Source organism: Oncorhynchus gorbuscha, linkage group LG19 (assembly GCF_021184085.1).
Source record: "Oncorhynchus gorbuscha isolate QuinsamMale2020 ecotype Even-year linkage group LG19, OgorEven_v1.0, whole genome shotgun sequence".
Lineage (NCBI taxonomy): Eukaryota > Metazoa > Chordata > Actinopteri > Salmoniformes > Salmonidae > Oncorhynchus > Oncorhynchus gorbuscha.
Genome location: NC_060191.1, coordinates 37,489,732 through 37,508,426, shown reverse-complemented (window position 1 = coordinate 37,508,426; position 18,695 = coordinate 37,489,732). Strand labels below are relative to the sequence as shown.

The following is an 18,695-nucleotide window of genomic DNA, read 5'->3' as shown; positions in this document are numbered from 1 at the left end:
ATTTACACATGTTAAGTTCATTGAAAATAAACGCAGTTGACAGTGAGGACATTTCTTTTTTTGCTGAGTTTATATATTAGTAGTTTTTTTACTTTTAATTTAAAGTGGAACTGACAGCATTTTAACAACATAAAATCTTATTCAAATCTGTACGCACACCCAGGAAGAATGACACCTTTTTTTCTAACAAGTGAGCACTTCACATTTTTATACTTTCATAAAAATGTTTGGGAATTAAATAGAGCACGGTTTACCAAACTAGGACCTCAGTACCCCAAGAGCTGCACATTTAGATATTTGGCCTAACACTACACAGCTGATTCAAATTACCAAAGCTTGATGATTAGTTGATTATTTGAATCAGCCATGTAGTGCCAGGGCAAATAACTAAAATGTGCACAGAGTTTGGGAAACCCTGAGTAAGGCATTTGTGAAAAATCTATGTGGGAAAATGTCTGTGCAATTGGACAACAAATAGACACTGCAGGAAATAAGACATCTCAGCCTTGTCTAGGACCAGACTTTACACAGACCCATGTACCATTAGAGGCCTAAGTTATATCCAAATAAGACATTTTATACATGGACCTTCCATCCTTGACTTTGAACTGGACTGTGTTTTTGCAGGCATATATCAACAGAGGGACTTTAGATCATTAGAAAGCATTTGCCAAAAGCCATAAAATACACCTGAATGGAATTCAGCATATTTGCATATAGAGCGAGTGACGTCACCGATGTGAAATGGCTAGCTAATAGCGTTTCAGTCGGTTACAACAGCCTAATCTCGGGAGTTGATAGGCTTGAAGTCATAAACAGCTCAATGCTTGAAGCATTGCGAAGAGCTGCTGGCAAAACGCACGAAAGTGCTGTTTAAATGAATGTGTACGAGCCTGCTGCTGCCTACCATCACTCAGTCAGACTGCTCTATCAAATATCAAATCATAGACTTAATTATGACACAATAACACACAGAAATACGAGCCTTTGGTCATTAATATGGTCGAATCCGGAAACTATCATTTCGAAAACAAAACGTTTATTCTTTCAGTGAAATACGGAACCGTTCCATATTTTATCTAACGGGTGGCATCCCTAAGTCTAAATTTTGCTGTTACATTGTACAACCTTCAATGTTATGTCATAATTATGTACAATTCTGGCAAATTAATTACGGCCTTTGTTAGGAAAAATTGGACTTCACCCAGTTCGCAACGAGCAAGGCGGCCCAAACTGCTGCATATACCCTGACTACGTGCACGGAACGCAAGAGAATTGACACAATTTCCCTAATTATAAGAACTTCATGTTAGCAGGCAATATTAAATAAATATGCAGGTTTAAAAATATATACTTGATAATTGTTTTTAAAAGAAAGGCATTGATATTTATGGTTAGGTTTGGTGCAACGACAGTGCTAAATCATCACCCGTTTGGCAAAGTAGGCTGTGATTCGATGAGAAATTAACAGGCACCGCATCGATTATAGATAAACTAGTAATATCATCAACCATGTGTAGTTAACTACTTATTATGTGAAGATTGATTGTTTTTTATAAGTTTAATACTAGCTAGCAACTTACCATGGCTTCTTGCTACCCTCACGTAACAGGTAGTCAGCCTGCCACACACGCTCCTCGTAGAGTGCAATGTAAGGCAGGTGGATAGAGAATTGGACTAGTAACCGGAAGGTTGCAAAAACGAATCACCGAGCTGACAAGGTAAAAATCTGTCGTTCTGCCCCTGAACAAGTCAGTTAACCCACCGTTCCTAGGCCGTCATTGAAAATAAGAATGTGTTCTTAACTGACTTGTCTAGTTAAATAAAGGTGTAAAAAATATATATAATAATATATAATATATTTATATATTTTTTTAATTACCGATTTCCATAGCTGTTTTACATACCATCACAGTCAGAGGCTGACACTAAGAACGCATTGAATGAGCTGTAATCCGCCATAAGCAAACAAGAAAACGCTCACGCTGAGGCGGCTCCTAGTAGCTGGGGACTTTAATGCAGGGAAACATATCCATTTTACCAAATTTCTATCAGCATGTTAAATGTGCAACTAGAAGGAGAAGAAGAAAAAAAAAAAGCTCTGGACCACCTTTACTCCATAACACAGAGACGCCTACAAAGCTGTCCCTCGCCTTCCATTTGGCAAATCTGACCATAATTCTATCCTCCTGATTCCTGCTTCCAAGCAAAAATTAAAGCAGGAAGCACCAGTGACGAGATCAATAAATAAGTGGTCAGACGAAGCAGATGCTAAACTACAGGACTGTTTTACTAGCACAGACTGGAATATGTTCCGGGATTCATCCGATGGCATTGAGGAGAACACCACATCAGTCTTTGGCTTCATCAAAAAGTGCATTGATGACGTCGACCCCACAGTGACCGTATACCCCAACCAGAAGCCATGGATTACAGGCAACATCCGCACTGAGCTAAAGGCTAGAGCTGCCGCTTTCAAGGAGCGGGACTCTATCCCGCAAGCTTATAAGACATCCCACTATGCCCTCCGACGAACCATCAAACAGGCAAAGCATCAATACAGGACTAAGATCGAATCATACTACACCGGTTCTGACGCTCTTCAGATGTGCCAGGACTTGCAAACCATTACAGACTACAAAGGGAAGCAAAGCTGAGAGCTGCCCAGTGACATGAGTCTACCGGACAAGCTGAACTGTTTAGAGGCAAATGGCACTGACACATGTACGAGAGCGCCAGCTGTTCCGGAAGACTGTGATCACGGTCTCCGCAGCCGATGTAAGTAAGACCTTTAAACAGGTCAACATTCATTTACAAGGCCGCAGGGCCAGACGGATTACCAGGACGTGTACTGTGAGCATGCGCTGACCAACTGGCAAGTGTATTCACTGACATTTTCAACCTCTCCCTGTCCAAGTCTGTAAAACCAACATGTTTTAAGCAGACCATCATAGTGCCTGTGTCCAAGAACACAAAGTAACCTGCCTAAATGACTACCGACCCGTAGCACTCACGTCTGCAGGCATGAAGTGTTTTGAAAGGCTGGTCATGGCTCACATCAACACCATTGTCCCAGAAACCCTAGACCCATTCCAATTTGCATACAGCCACAACAGATCGACAGATGATGCAATCTCGATTGCACTCTACACTGCCCATTCCCACCTGGACAAATGAACACCTATGTGAGAATGCTATTCATTGACGACTGCTCAGCATTCAACACCATAGTGCCCTCAAAGCTCATCAATAAGCTAAGGACCCTGGGACTAAACACCTCCCTCTGCAACCGAGTCCTGGACTTCCTGACAGGCTGCCCCCAGGTGGTAAGTGTAGGTAACAACATATCCACCACACACCCTCAGGGGTGCACGGCCAGGTACGACTCCAACACCATCATTAAGTTTGCTGATGACACAACAGTCGTAGGCCTGATCACCGACAACGACGAGACAGCCTATAGGGAGGAGGTCAGAGACCTGGCCATGTGGTGCCAGGACAACAACCTCTCCCTCAACGTGATCAAGAAAAAGGAGATGATTGTGGACTACTGGAAAGAGGACCGAGCACACCCCCATTCTCATCGAAGGGGCTGCAGTGGAGCAGGTTGAGAGCTTCAAGTTCCTTGGTGTCCACATCACCAACAAACAAACAAACAAACAAACATGGTCCAATAACACCAAGACAGTCATGAAGAGGGCACGACAAAACCTATTCCCCCTCAGTAGACTGAAAATATGTGGCATGTGTCCTCAGATCCTCAAAAGGTTCTACAGCTGCACCTTCGAGAGCTTCCTGACTGGTTGCATCACTGCCTGGTATGGCAACTGCTCGGCCTCTGACCGCAAGGCACTACAAAGGGTAGTGCGAACGGCCCAGTACATCACTAGGGCCAAGCTCCCTGCCATCCAGGACCTCTATACCAGGCGGTGTCAGGCCCTAAAATTTGTCAAAGACTATGCCACCCTAGTCATAGACTGTTCTCTCTGCTACCGCATGGAAATAGGTACCGGAGCGCCAAGTCTAGGTCCAAGAAGCTTCTAAACAGCTTCTACCCCCAAGCCATAAGACTCCTGAACACCTAATTGCTACCCAGACTATTTGCATCCCCCCCCCTTAAACACTGCTGCTACTCTCTGTTATCATTTATGAATTATCACTTTAATGACTACCTTCATGTACATATTACCTCAACTAACCGGTGCCACCGCACATTGATCCTTTACCGGTACCCCCCTGTATATAGTCTCGCTATTGTTATTTTACTGCTGCTTTTTAATTCACTTGTTCCTTTAATTTCTTATTCCTATCTGTAGCTTTTAAAACTGCATTGTTGGTTAGTGGCTCGTAAGTAAGCATTTCACTGTACTGTTGTATTTGGCGCATGTGACTAATAAAATTTGAATTCCACTAAGGGTCTGTATGAAGCCAAACGTAGCAGCTGCTCATCAATTATTTCAGCAAAAGGAATAAATGGTTAAAAAAGTAAGGCCCGCGTCCATAGAGACACATACCACCTCTACTGGTAGTTCTGCTACCGGCCATTTGAAAAATAAGCCAAGGGAGTTTTTGAGCGAGAATTTAGACGACTTTCGAGTAGTAAGACATGTATAAAAGCAACAGATACCATTAATAAGGAGCTAGAAGCGTCTTATATGGTGAGCTACAGAGTGGCTTGGACAAGCCCATACTATTGTGTAGGACTTAATTCTGCCGCAGATATGGCTGGGACAATGCTGGGGGAAAAGGCCCCAAAAACTATACAGACAATGCCTTCAAACAACACAGTTTCACAACGCATCAGTGACATGGCAGGATATGTTTTGAAACAATTACTGCTTTGCATACAAGCCAGTGAATTCTATGCGTTACAGTTGGATGAGTCAACAGACGTTCCGGGCTTGGCACATCTCCTGGTATATATGGCGCAGGTCCTAATCCAGGCACTTGTCATCTCCCGTCTGGATTACTGCAACTCGCTGTTGGCTGGGCTCCCTGCCTGTGCCATTAAACCCCTACAACTCATCCAGAACGCCGCAGCCTGTCTAGTGTTCAACCTTCCCAAGTTCTCTCACGTCACCCCGCTCCTCCGCTCTCTCCACTGGCTTCCAGTTGAAGCTCGCATCCGCTACAAGACCATGGTGCTTGCCTACGGAGCTGTGAGGGGAACGGCACCTCAGTACCTCCAGGCTCTGATCAGGCCCTACACCCAAATAAGGGCACTGCGTTCATCCACCTCTGGCCTGCTCGCCTCCCTACCACTGAGGAAGTACAGTTCCCGCTCAGCTCAGTCAAAACTGTTCGCTGCTCTGGCTCCCCAATGGTGGAACAAACTCCCTCACGACGCCAGGACAGCGGAGTCAATCACCACCTTCCGGAGACACCTGAAACCCCACCTCTTTAAGGAATACCTAGGATAGGATAAAGTAATCCTTCTCACCCCCCCTCCCTCCCCCTTAAAATATTTAGATGCACTATTGTAAATTGGTTGTTCCACTGGATGTCATAAGGTGAATGCACCAATTTGTAAGTCGCTCTGGATAAGAGCGTCTGCTAAATGACTTAAATGTAAAAAATAAAAAAAAATGTAATGTCCTTTATGTTTAGGGTGGGGGGGGGAGTCAATTAAGGAAGACATCATCTTCTGCAAACCAGGACAACAGAAGAGGATCTTTTCAAGTACAGGACAGCTTTGTGACATCAAATGGACTTTGGCAGTCAAGGTGTTTTGGTATCTACACTGATGAGGCAAAAGTCATGACACGGAGACATAGTGGAGTGGTAACACGCGTGCACGCAGTTGCTCCCGACACAACTTGGGTACACTGCATCGTCCACCGAGAGGCTCTTGCTGCCTAAGGAATGCCTGACAGCTTGAAAGACGTTGTGGACACTACACTACAGTTGTTAAAGAAAAGCCCCTGAACTTGTGTATTTTCTGCACTATGCAATAATATGGGCAGCGACCATGTAACGCTTTTACAACCTACAGAAGTGCGCTGGTTATCAAGGGGCAAAGTACTGACACGTTTTCTTTACTGACCATCATTTTCACTTGTCTGATCGCTTGCATGATGACTAGTTTCTCACACGACTGGCCTACCTGAATTATCTGAATCTAGGAATCTAGGGACCCCCCGCAACTATATTCAATGTGCGGGACAAAATTGAGGCTATGATTAAGAAGTTGGAGCTCTACTCTGTCTGCATTAACAAAAACAACACACAGGTCATTCCATCATTGTATGATTTTTTTGTGTGCAAATGAACTGAAGCTTACGGACAATGTCAAATGTGATATAGCGAAGCACCTGAGTGAGTTGGGTGCGCAATTACGCAGGTACTTTCCCGAAAAGAATGACACAAACAACTGGATTCGTTATCCCTTTCATGCCCTGCCTCCAGTCCATTGACCGATATCTTAACAAGAGAGCCTCATCGAAATTGCAACAAGCGGTTCTGTGAAAATTTAATTTAATCAGAAGCCACTGACAGATTTCTGGATTGGGCTGCACACAGACTATCCTGCCTTGGTAAATCCACTGTTAAGACACTGATGCGCTTTGCAACCACATACCTATGTGAGAGTGGATTCTTGGCCCTCACTAGCATGAAAACTAAATACAGGCACAGACTGTGTGGAAAATTATTTATAACAGACTCTCTCCAATACAACCCAACATTGCAGAGTTATGTGCATCCTTTCAAGCACACCCTTCTCATTAACCTATGGTGAGTCATTCATAATTTTCAATAAACAAATAAAGTTTTATATGTAAGATGGCTAAATTATGAGCAACATCATTGATTATTATTATTTGTGCCCTGGTCGTATAAGAGCTTTGTCACTTCCCACGAGCTGGGTTGTGACAAACTCACACACATTCTTATGTTTAAGAAATGTATCTATTGTGTGTGTGTTGCAGGCTGACAATGATGGCAAAAAAAACGACATTTGAGAGTGCGTTGACCCTGGTGCTAGAGGGGGTACGCAGCTGGAGGTTGAATGTTTGAGGTGGTACGGAACTATAAAACATTTGGGAATCACTGAGCTAGAGCAAGATAAGCTAAAAATCAAACGAGGGAACAGCTTGTAGTTGGCCGTCAAAATTGCACTAATAGATAATGACATCTGAATGGGAACTTGCCTGCTCGCCAATTTGACAAATAAGACATGCAAATAAGACCTTCGTTCAAGTTCAGCATAGCTAACTAGCTAGCAAAGCGATTCACATGTCTTCCTAGCTAACCAAATGATAAGGTACAGTAATGAACCATGGTAGTTTGAGATTCCACAGACATTCAGACCTTCAAACTTCAATAGCTCACGAACGATTTCTACTACATACCTTAAATTAGGCTCTTTATGGCTGTAAAAAGTGTACAGCGTTACACAGGTCTTATTTGTCCGATTCCAACTAGTTTCATAATTAAAGGCAGCCTGATGCAGTCAACGTAACTAGTTAGGGATCATCAACAAACTGCATAATCACAATATTAAAATTTAAAATGTGACTTACATTTACATTTACATTTAAGTCATTTAGCAGACGCTCTTATCCAGAGCGATTTACAAATTGGACTTAGCAATCTAATTTCAACGGTCCATTATTCCTGACACAGAGAGATAAGTTGAATTTATAAATAATTTAAAGTTCAATAGCTCTTTGACCATGTGACCTAGACACCTCAAACCAACTTTGGAATATTATTATATATATTTTTTGATTAACCTTTATTTAACAAGGCAAGCCATTTAAGAACAAAGTCTTATTTTACAATGAAGGCCAAACCCGGACGATGCTGGGCCAATTGTGCGCCACCCTATGGGACTCCCAATCAAGGCCGGATGTGATGCAGCCTATTCACAGGATAGAGACACATATCACACACCCTTTGGTTTGCTGAGAAATGGTTTAATGGTATTTTATCTTACTTCATTAGTTACATTTTGTACTTAGAATTTTAATAAATCTTTGATCACATGACCTAGGCACCTTAAGCCAACTTTTTTTGTTCAAAGGTTACGGACACACATTGCACACCCTTTGGTTTTCCCATAAAGCAGTTACACGATTAATATAAATATATGAAACTGTAAAATAGAATTATCTCTTCAACCATGTAACTTAGCAGTCTCATTTCAACTGTCCATTATTCATTACATTTACATTTACATTTAAGTCATTTAGCAGACGCTCTTATCCAGAGCGACTTACAAATTGGTGCATATATCCATGTGTGTGTGTGTGTGTATATATACACTGCACACAAAAATAAAGGGAACACTAAAATAACACATCCTAGATCTGAATGAATGAAATATTCTTATTAAATACTTTATACTTTACATAGTTGAATGTGCTGACAACAAAATCAAACAAAAAATATCAATGGAATTCAAATTTATCAACCCATGGAGGTTTGGATTTGGAGTCACACTCAAAATTAAAGTGGAAAACCACACTACAGGCTGATCCAACTTTGCTGTAATGTCCTTAAAACAAGTCAAAATGAGGCTCAGTAGTGTGTGTGGCCTCCACGTGCCTGTATGACCTCCCTACAACGCCTGGGCATGCTCCTGCTGAGGTGGCGGATGGTCTCCTGAGGGATCTCCTCCCAGACCTGGACTAAAGCATCCGACAACTCCTGGACAGTCTGTGGTGCAACGTGGCGTTGGTGGATGGAGCGATACATGATGTCCCAGATGTGCTCAATTGGATTCAGGTCTGGGGAACAGGCGGGCCAGTCCATAGCATCAATGCCTTCCTCTTGCAGGAACTGCTGACACACTCCAGCCACATAAGGTCTAGCCTTGTCTTGCATTAGGAGGAACCCAGGGCCAACCATACCAGCATATGGTCTCACAAGGGGTCTGAGGATCTCATCTTGGTACCTAATTGCAGTCAGGCTACCTCTGGCGAGCACATGGAGGGCTGTGCGGCCCCTCAAAGAAATGCCACCCCACACCATGACTGACCCACCTCCAAACCGGTCATGCTAGAGGATGTTGCAGGCAGCAGAACGTTCTCCACGGCGTCCTCAGACTCAGTGTGAACCTGCTTTCATCTGTGAAGAGCACAGGGCGCCAGTGGCAAATTTGCCAATCTTGGTGTTCTCTGGCAAATACCAAACGTCCTGCACGGTGTTGGGCTGTAAGCACAATCCCCACCTGTGGACGTCGGGCTCTCATACCACCCTCATGGAGTCTGTTTCTGACCGTTTGAGCAGACACATGCACATTTGTGGCCTGCTGGAGGTCATTTGTCAGGACTCTGGCAGTACTCCTCCTGCTCCTCCTTGCACAAAGGTGGAGGTAGCGGTCCTGCTGCTGGGTTGTTGCTCTCCTACGGCCTCCTCCACGTCTCCTGATGTACTGGCCTGTCTCCTGGTAGCGCCTCCATGCTCTGGACACTACGCTGACAGACACAGCAAACCTTCTTGCCACAGCTCGCATTAATGTGCCATCCTGGATGAGCTGCACTACCTGAGCCACTTGTGTGGGTTGTATACTCCGTCTCATGCTACCACTAGAGTGAAAGCACCGCCAGCATTCAAAAGTGACCAAAACATCAGCCAGGAAGCATAGGAACTGAGGAGTGGTCTGTGGTCACCACCTGCAGAACCACTCCTTTATTGGGGGTGTCTTGCTAATTGTCTATAATTTCCACCTGTTGTCTATTCCATTTGCACAACAGCATGTGAAATCTACTGTCAATCCGTGTTGCTTCCTAAGTGGACAGTTTGATTTCACAGAAGTGTGATTGACTTGGAGTTACATTGTGTTGTTTAAGAGTTCCCTTTATTTTTTTGAGCAGTATATATATATATATATATATATATATATATATATATATATATATATATATATATATATATATACACACACACAGTTCCAGTCAAAAGTTTGGACACGCCTAATTAAAGGGCTTTTCTTTATTTTTACATTACGGCAAAATCGATCCCTTATCAAACCCTTCATTTGATCCCCTTGAGGATGTTGATTTAGATGTTCACAGATTTTGACATACAAATGTAATGATAAATTTGGTAAAGTAATAAAGAAGGTTGGAATATTTAGGGTAGATGTTTTTAAAACATTTTATTACTACATATGGACATATTATAAAGTATGAAAATACTTTCCCCCCAAAATTTTTTTTAATGTTTTTATTTATTATACTTTCCCCCCCCCAATTTTTTTTAAATGTTTTTATTTATTATACTTTTATTGTGTACTAGATCATATAGGTTGAAAACTACGACATTAATCAAATGTTGCCCTCTTGCTACATTGGGCTCCCGAGTGGTGTAGCGTTCCTAGGCACTGCATCTCAGTGCTAGAGGTGTCACTACAGACACCCTCGAATCCAGGCTGTATCACAACAGGCCATGATTGGGAGTCCCGTAGGGAGGCTCACAATTGGCCCGGGTTTGGCCAGTGTAGGCCGTCATTGCAAATAAGAATTTGTTCTTAACTGACTTGCTTTCAGGTCATTGAAGTAGTAGCAAAAAGGCAGAACTAGACAACAACTGATCAAGACAACAATTGTACTTATCCCTCCTGGAGATATCAGTGGCATCAGAAAGTATTCACACCTCTTGACCTTTTCCAGATTTTGTTGTGTTACAGCCTGAACTTAAAATTGATGAAATTTAGATTTTTTAAAACTGGCCTACACACAATATCACATAATGTCGAAGTGGAATTATATTATTTATATATATGCTAATTAATAAAAAATAATAAAAAATGAAATGTCTTGATTCAATAAGTTTTCAACCCCTTTGTTGTGTCAAACCTAAATAAGTTCAGGAGTAAAGATTTGCTTTATAACTCACAATAAGTTGCTTGAACACACTGTGCAATAACCGTGTTTAACATGATTTTTGAAGGACTACCTCATCTCTGTACCCCACACAAACAATTATCTGTAAGGTCCCTCAGTCGAGCAGGGAATTTCAAACAGAGGTTCAATCACAAAGACAATGGAGTTTTTCCAATGCCTCACAAAGAATGGCACCTATTGGAAGATAGATGATAAAAAAAATACATTGAATATCCCTTTGAGCAAGTTATTAATAACACTTTGGGTGGTGTATCAATACACCCTTTCCAAACAAAGATACAGGAGTTCTTCCTAACCCAGTTGCCGGAGAGGAAGGAAAACACTCAGGGATTTTACCACGAGGCCAATGGCGACTTTAAAACAGTTGCAGAGTTTAATTGCTGTGATAAGAGAAAACTGAGGACGGATCAACGATATTGTAGTTATTCCACAATACTAACCAAAATAACAGAATAAAAATATTACTAAACATGCATCCTAAAGTAATACTGAAAAAAAATGTGTCAAAACAATTACATTTTTGTCCTGAATTAAAATAGTTATGCTTGGGGCAAATCCAATGCGACACATTACTGAGTACTACTCTCCATATTTTCAGGCATAGTGGTTGCTGCATCATGTTATGCGTATGCTTAGGGAGTAGGGAGTTTTTCAGGATAGAAAATACATGTAATGGAGCTAAGCATAGGAAAAATCCTAGAGGAAAACCTTCTTTGGTCTGTTTTCCACCAGACACTGGGAAATTAATTCACCTAAAACAATAACCTAAAACATAAGTCCAAATCTACACTGGAGATGCTTACCAAGACAACTGTGAATGTTCCTGAAGGGCCTAGTTACAATTTGGACTTAAATCTACTTGTTAAATGTTTTATTTTTATTTAACCTTTATTTTACTAGGCAGGTCAGTTAAGAACAAATTCGTATTTACAATGACGGCCTACCCCGTCCCTATGGGACTCCAAAGCACGGCCAGGTGTGATACAGCCTGGATTCAATCTCTTGCACTGAGATGCAGTGCCTTTGACCGCAGCGCCATTCAGGAGCCCAGTCTACATAAACTTTGGCAAGACCTGATGGATGTTGGATGTCTAGCAATAAACAAACAACCAAATTGAAAGAGCTTGAAGAATTTAAAAAAGAATAATGGACAAATGATGCACAATCTACTCTTACCCAGAAAGATTCACAGCTGTAATCGCTGCTTCTACAAAGTATTCACCAAGGGGTGTGAATACTTATGTAAATGAGATATTTCTGTATTTCATTTTCAAGAAAATAGCAAAAATATCAACAACAAAAAATCGTAGGTATTCTGTGTAGATGGGTGAAAAAAAAATATTAAATACATTTTTAATTCAGGCTCTAACAAGAAATGTTAAATAACTCAAGGGGTATGAATACTTTCTGAAGGCACTGTAGCTAGAGATTGAAGCTATATTTGGAAACTAGTAGTAGACATGGTAAATGGGTGATCATCAGCATAGGGGCTGGAAACATAGAATAAAGATGCATGACAAATTGGTAATAAATGCGTAATAGACATGTAACAACAAATAAAGAGTTATACATAATTCACATAAGACACAAAAAATACATTATGAAACATTGCAAATCCCTGTGTGGAGAAAGCATGTTTTCATTACCACAGCTGACCCTCAATTGTGAACAGGTAGAAGTTCAGCAGTTTCAATTACTTAGGTACTATTACAGGTAGAAGCCTCAACTTTACTGAAAACACAGTACATTTTACACTTACCTGCTATGGAGACTGAGGCGTTTCAACGTAGTTCCCTCAATCCTGCGGAGCTACAGTGCCTTGCAAAAGTATTCATCACCCTTGGTGTTTTTCCTATTTTGTTGCATTACAACCTATGATTTAAATGAATTTTTATGTGGATTTCATGTAATAGACATACACACAAAAAAGCGGAAAAGTGGTGTGTGCATATTATTCACCCCTTTGCTATGAAGCCCCTAAATAAGATCTGGTGCAACCAATTACTTTCATAAGTCACATAATTAGTTAAATAAAGTCCACCTGTGCGCAATCTAAATGTCACATGATCTGTCACATGATCTCAGGATATATACACCTGTTCTGAAAGACCTGCAAGGTTTGCAACACTACTAAGCATGGAGGGCCACCAAGCAAGTGGCACCATGAAGACCAATGAGCTCTCCAAAGAGGTCAGGGATCAAGTTGTGGAGAAGTACAAAACAGAGATGCTTGTTCTAGGTCCCAAGAAACAAAGAGTTGTACAGTCGTCTCAAATAAAACTGTGAAGGACATCGGCGTTACTCTGGACCCTGATCTCTCTTTTGACGAACATATCAAGACTGTTTCAAGGACAGCTTTCTTCCATCTACGTAACATTGCAAAAATCTGAATCTTTCTGTCCAAACATTATGCATAAAAATTAATCCATGCTTTTGTAACTTCTAGGTTAGACTACTGCAATGCTCTACTTTCCGGCTACCCAGATAAAGCACTAAATAATCTTCAGTTAGTGCTAAATACGGCTGCTAGAATCCTGACTAGAACCAAAACATTTGATCATTTTACTCCAGTGCTAGCCTCCCTACCCTGGCTTCCTGTCAAGGCAAGGGCTGATTTCAAGTTTTTACTGCTAACCTACAAAGCATTACATGGGCTTGCTCCTACCTATCTCTCTGATTTGGTCCTGCCGTACATAAGTACACGTACGCTATGATCACAAGAGGCAGGCCTCCTAATTGTCCCTAGAATTTCTAAGCAAACAGCTGGACGCAGGGCTTTCTCCTATAAAGCTCAATTTTTATGGAATGGTCTGCCTACCCATGTGAGAGATGCAAACTCGGTCTCAAACTTTAAGTCTTTACTGAAGACTCATCTCTTCAGTAGGTCATATGATTGAGTGTAGTCTGGCCCAGGAGTGTGAAGGTGAACGGAAAGGCTCTGGAGCAACGAACCGCCCTTGCTGTCTCTGCCTGGCCAGTTCCCCTCTTTCCACTGGGATTCTCTGCCTCTAACCCTATGACAGTGGCTGAGTCACTGGCTTACAGGTGCTCTTTCATGCCGTCCCTAGGATGGGTGCGTCACTTGAGTGGGTTGAGTCACTGATGTGATCTTCCTGTCTGGGTTGGCGCCCCCCCTTGGGTTGTGCCGTGGCGGAGATCTTTGTGGGCTATACGCAGCCTTGTCTCAGGATGGTAAGTTGGTGGTTGAAGATATTCCTCTAATGGTGTGGGGGCTGTGCTTTGGCAAAGTGGGTGGGGTTAAATCCTTCCTGTTTGGCCCTGTCGGGGGTATCATTGGATGGGGCCACAGTGTCTCCTGACCCCTCCTGTCTCAGCCTCCAGTATTTATGCTGCAGTAGTTTGTGTCGAAGCGCTAGGGTCAGTTTGTTATATCTGGAGTACTTCTACTGTCTTATCCGGAGTCCGGTGTGAATTTAAGTATGCTCTCTCTAATTCTCTCTTTCTTTCTCACTCTCGGAGGACCTGAGCCTTAGGACCATGCCTCAGGACTACCTGGCATGATGACTCCTTGCTGTCCCCAGTCCACCTGGCCGTGCTGCTGCTCCAGTTTCAACTGTTCTGCCTGCGGCTATAGAATCCTGACCTGTTCACCGGACGTGCTACCTGTCCCAGACCTATTATTTGACCATGCTGGTCATTTATGAACATTTGAACATCTTGGCCATCTTCTGTTATAATCTCCACCCTGCACAGCCAGAAGAGTACTGGCCACCCCTCATAGCCTGGTTCCTCTCTAGGTTTCTTCCTAGGTTTTGGCCTTTCTAGGGAGTTTTTCCTTGCCACCGTGCTTCTACACCTGCATTGCTTGCTGTTTGGGGTTTTAGGCTGGGTTTCTGTACAGCACTTTGAGATATCAGCTGATGTACGAAGGGCTATATAAATACATTAGATTTGATTTGAATAGAGTTACCAGCCTCAGAAATTGCAGGCCAAATAAATTATTCACAAAGTTCAAGTAACAGACACATCTCAACATCAACTGTTCAGAAGAGACTGCTTGAATCAGGCCTTCATGGTCGATATGCTGCAAAGAAACCACTATTAAAGGATATCAATAATAAGAAGAGACTTACTTGGGCCAAGAAACACTAGCAATGGACATTAGACCGGTGGAAATCTGTCCTTTGGTCCGATGAGCTGTACAGGGAAAATTACGTATTTACCTGCTTTGTTGAATATTGATAGTTACCAATTATATGCTTAACAATAGCAATAGATTTTTACAACTACTAATACTGTGCTTCTGTAAATGGATGGTTCCCCTCTAGCTCCCCGCAGCTGGTCTGTGTGTGTGTGTGTGTGTGTGTGTGTGGGGGGGGCTGACATTTCTTGAAAACAATTATACATATTTTTCAAGGAAAATTGAGTTGAGGGAACTGCCATTTGTCTGTGTTTGTTAGACTTGAAAAGACACGTTTATAATGGGGTTCTCAGGGAACTGCCATTGACAAATATTTGTGTTACCAGCATCCAAATTTGTGGATTGGAGAAAAATGGGGCTCCGTCTGTGTTTGTTAAAGTTGAAAAGTTTATAATGAGGTTCTGAGGGAACTGCCATTGACAAATATTTGTGTCACTTGCATCCGAATCTGTGGATTGGATGAAACCAGGATCTGTGTGAACTAGTTTGACTTTATAAAGCAAAGAATTCTGATGGAATTCAAAGTCCTCGTGTGGACAGAGAGCGCCAATGAAATAAAAGAGAGTGCATTATAGAAAAGTGTAAATAGTTATTTGGAGTCCTGCGTGGTACTGCCAAGACAGAGTCCTGCGTGGCACTGCCAAGACAGAGTCCTGCGTGGCACTGCCAAGACAGAGTCCTGCGTGGCACTGTCAAGACAGAGTCCTGCGTGGCACAGCCAAGACAGAGTCCTGCGTGGCACTGCCAAGACAGAGTCCTGCGTGGCACTGCCAAGACAGAGTCCTGCGTGGCACTGCCAAGACAGAGTCCTGCGTGAGCTATGAGCTATGAAGTCCTGCGTGGTATAAAATGATATGGTATAAGATAGTAAGCTGCACCTGTAATTGTTTTAAACCAAACCCCATTTTAGTAGTAAGAAAACACTTCTGTAGAATTGAAGCCCACAGCCAACAGACAGCCCTAATAGATTAGTGGACAGGAATAATAGTGGGACATAGTTGGAGAACTTATTATAAAAGTTATACTGCAATGTGTCTAGGTAGGAGATGATTCACTCTGGACCGCCCCCCCCAAAAAATATATATATATGAGAAAAGGTGAAGGATAACTGAACTCTTAGAACACAAAGCCTGAAGACTACTGGACGAAGGAAAATAATGACACTGATGATAAGTGGAAATTGGTTGAAGGAGATTCTAAAAGTATGAAGGACTGACATAAATTGCGACTAAATTAAAACTATCAATCATCAATCAAATGTATTTTTAAAGCCCTTTTACATCAGCTGATCTCACAAAGTGCTGTACAGAAACCCGGCCTAAAATCCCAAACAGCATGCAATGCAGAGGTAGAAGCACAGTCGCTAGAAAAAAACTCCTTAGAAAGGCCAGAACCTAGGAAGAAACCAAGAGAGGAACCAGGCTATGAGGGGTGGCCAGTCCTCTTCTGGTTGTGCCAGGTAGAGGTTATAACAGAACATAGCCAAGATGTTCAAATGTTCATAGATGACCAGCAGGGTCAAATAATAATAATCACAGTGGATGTAGAGGGTGCAACAGGTCAGCAACTCAGGAGTAAATGTCAGTTGGCTTTTCATAGCCGATCATTCAGAGTACCTTTACCGCTCCTGCTGTCTCTAGAGAGTTGAAAACAGCAGGTCTGGGACAGGTAGCACATCCGGTGAACAGGTCAGGGTTCCATAGCCGCAGCCAGAACAGTTGAAACTGGAGCAGCAGCACAACCAGGTGGACTGGAGACAGCAAGGAGTCATCAGGCCAGGTTGTCCTGAGGCATGTCCTCAGGTCCTCCGAGAGAGAAGGAAAGAAAGAAAGAAAGAATGAAAGAAAGAAAGAAAGAAAGAAAGAGAGAGAGAGATTGCAGCATAAATACTGGAGGATGAGACAGCAGGGGTCGGGAGACACTGTGGCCCCGTCCGACAATATCCCTAGACAGGGCCAAACAGGCAGGGTATAACCCCACCCATTTTGCTAAAGCACAGCCCCCACACCACTAGAGGGATATCTTCAACCACCAACTTACCATCCTGAGACAAGGCCGAGTATAGCCCACAAAGATCTCCCCCATGGCACAAACCCAAGGGGGGTCGTCAACCAGGACAGGAAGATCACGTCAGTGACTCAACCCACTCAATTGACGCACCCCTCCTAGGGAAGGCATGGAAGAGCACCAGTAAGCCTGTGACCCAGCCCCTGTAACAGGGTTTGAGGCAGAGAATCCCAGTGGAGAGAGGGGACAGACAGAGACAGCAAGACAGAAAAAGCGAGAACACACAAAGCGAGAAAATATAATCATTTGGGATATACTGTTGCATGATGAGCGAGGAAGAGGGCTGGTTAGCCTAATACATGGAAAATAAGAAACTGCACTGGGCTGGCAGTGGAAGTTGCAGAGAGAAAGATGGACTTTGGATAATTAACAAGACAAGGACATGAGGCTTAAAGCTGAAGACAAATATCTCATTAACGAGGCTTGCGTGTGGACTTCCATTTACAATTACAAGATGACAGACTGAATTGGCTTGACTAAGTGAAATTTAGGAAATGTGTGGGTGTTGTGACAATCCTTCGCCAAGTTCCTGACCAAAAAATACATGGCGAAAGTATTTTGCATTTACAACTTACTTGTTTAAGGTTGCTTTAGATGTGATTTCATTTGATGATTGTTTTTGTAAGGGAAATGTACTGCTTTAAATGCATTTACTGATGTTAGCGGGTTATAGTTGTTTAAGGTTGCTTCAGATGTGATTTCTTTTGATGACTGTTTTGTAAGGGAGATGTAATGCTTGAAAAGCATTTCCTGCTGTTTTATATAAGATTAATGGAAAGTTATACTTTTTTTCCCCGAATTGTCTTGAAATTATAGGTTTGAAGACGATTAGAAAATTTGCGTCGAACTATATGAAATTAGTTTAAGGCGAATTCATTTGGTATAGGAATCAATACGAGTACTGTTGTAACTCAGTAGACTCATTTAGACCTTCCTAAATTTGATAAGATCTACAATTGCTGTATACTGTAGTTTTACAAAATTATAACTAAGCTACAGATTGAAGGAGTTGTGACTGATTTCCAACAACACCATTTCAACAACCTCTAACCTTTGCTTTCACAGCACTACCAGTGAAGACTTTCGAGGTCAATTTTTTAACAGTTAATGCTTTGAGCCGTGTGTAGAGAAGGTCTGTGTACACAATTTGAAAAGGTGCTCTTGATGTAAGTTGACACGTGTAGTAAGAATACCTGAACTCTCGGGAACTGAATTTAAGTAGTGAGAATTGAGTTGACTCATCTTTGGAATTTATTTTAAAATAGGCCTGGAATTAGTTAACTGATTGATCTAAGAGTTGACTGCTGTTAAAGAACTACACAAATAAAGAGGGGTACATCATGAATTACGGTGTGGACGCACACAATACCAGAATGATTGTGAATGAACGTTTAACACGGATCTCACCCACTAGATGGCGATGAATGGCAAGATAAGGTGGACTCCTGAGGGTTTGCAGGCAGTTGACAAATTGCAACAGTTGCTAACCTCTTCACCCGTGTTTAGGATTGCCTGATCACTCCAAATCTTTTAACCCTTTTCTTGGTGAAATGTGCCAACTAACTGTTTATGTCCATCATGCTGTTCATGCTCTCATTTCACATACACCTACTGCT

The 18,695-nt window shown here is 42.3% G+C and overlaps 1 protein-coding gene across 2 annotated transcripts in view; it reads right to left on the bottom strand.

Annotated features, from left to right (window-relative positions):
• LOC124005881 overlaps positions 1-12,744 on the bottom strand; it is a 33,107-nt gene extending 20,363 nt beyond the window's left edge. The window contains exon 1 of one of the 2 annotated variants that reach the window (XM_046315514.1): positions 12,610-12,744. The gene's annotated coding sequence lies outside the window, so the exon portion shown is untranslated. Of the gene's footprint in view, positions 1-7,349; positions 7,486-12,609 lie in introns of those variants that run through there. The other variant, XM_046315513.1, reaches the window with a different exon arrangement.
• Positions 12,745-18,695: the final 5,951 nt, after the last annotated feature.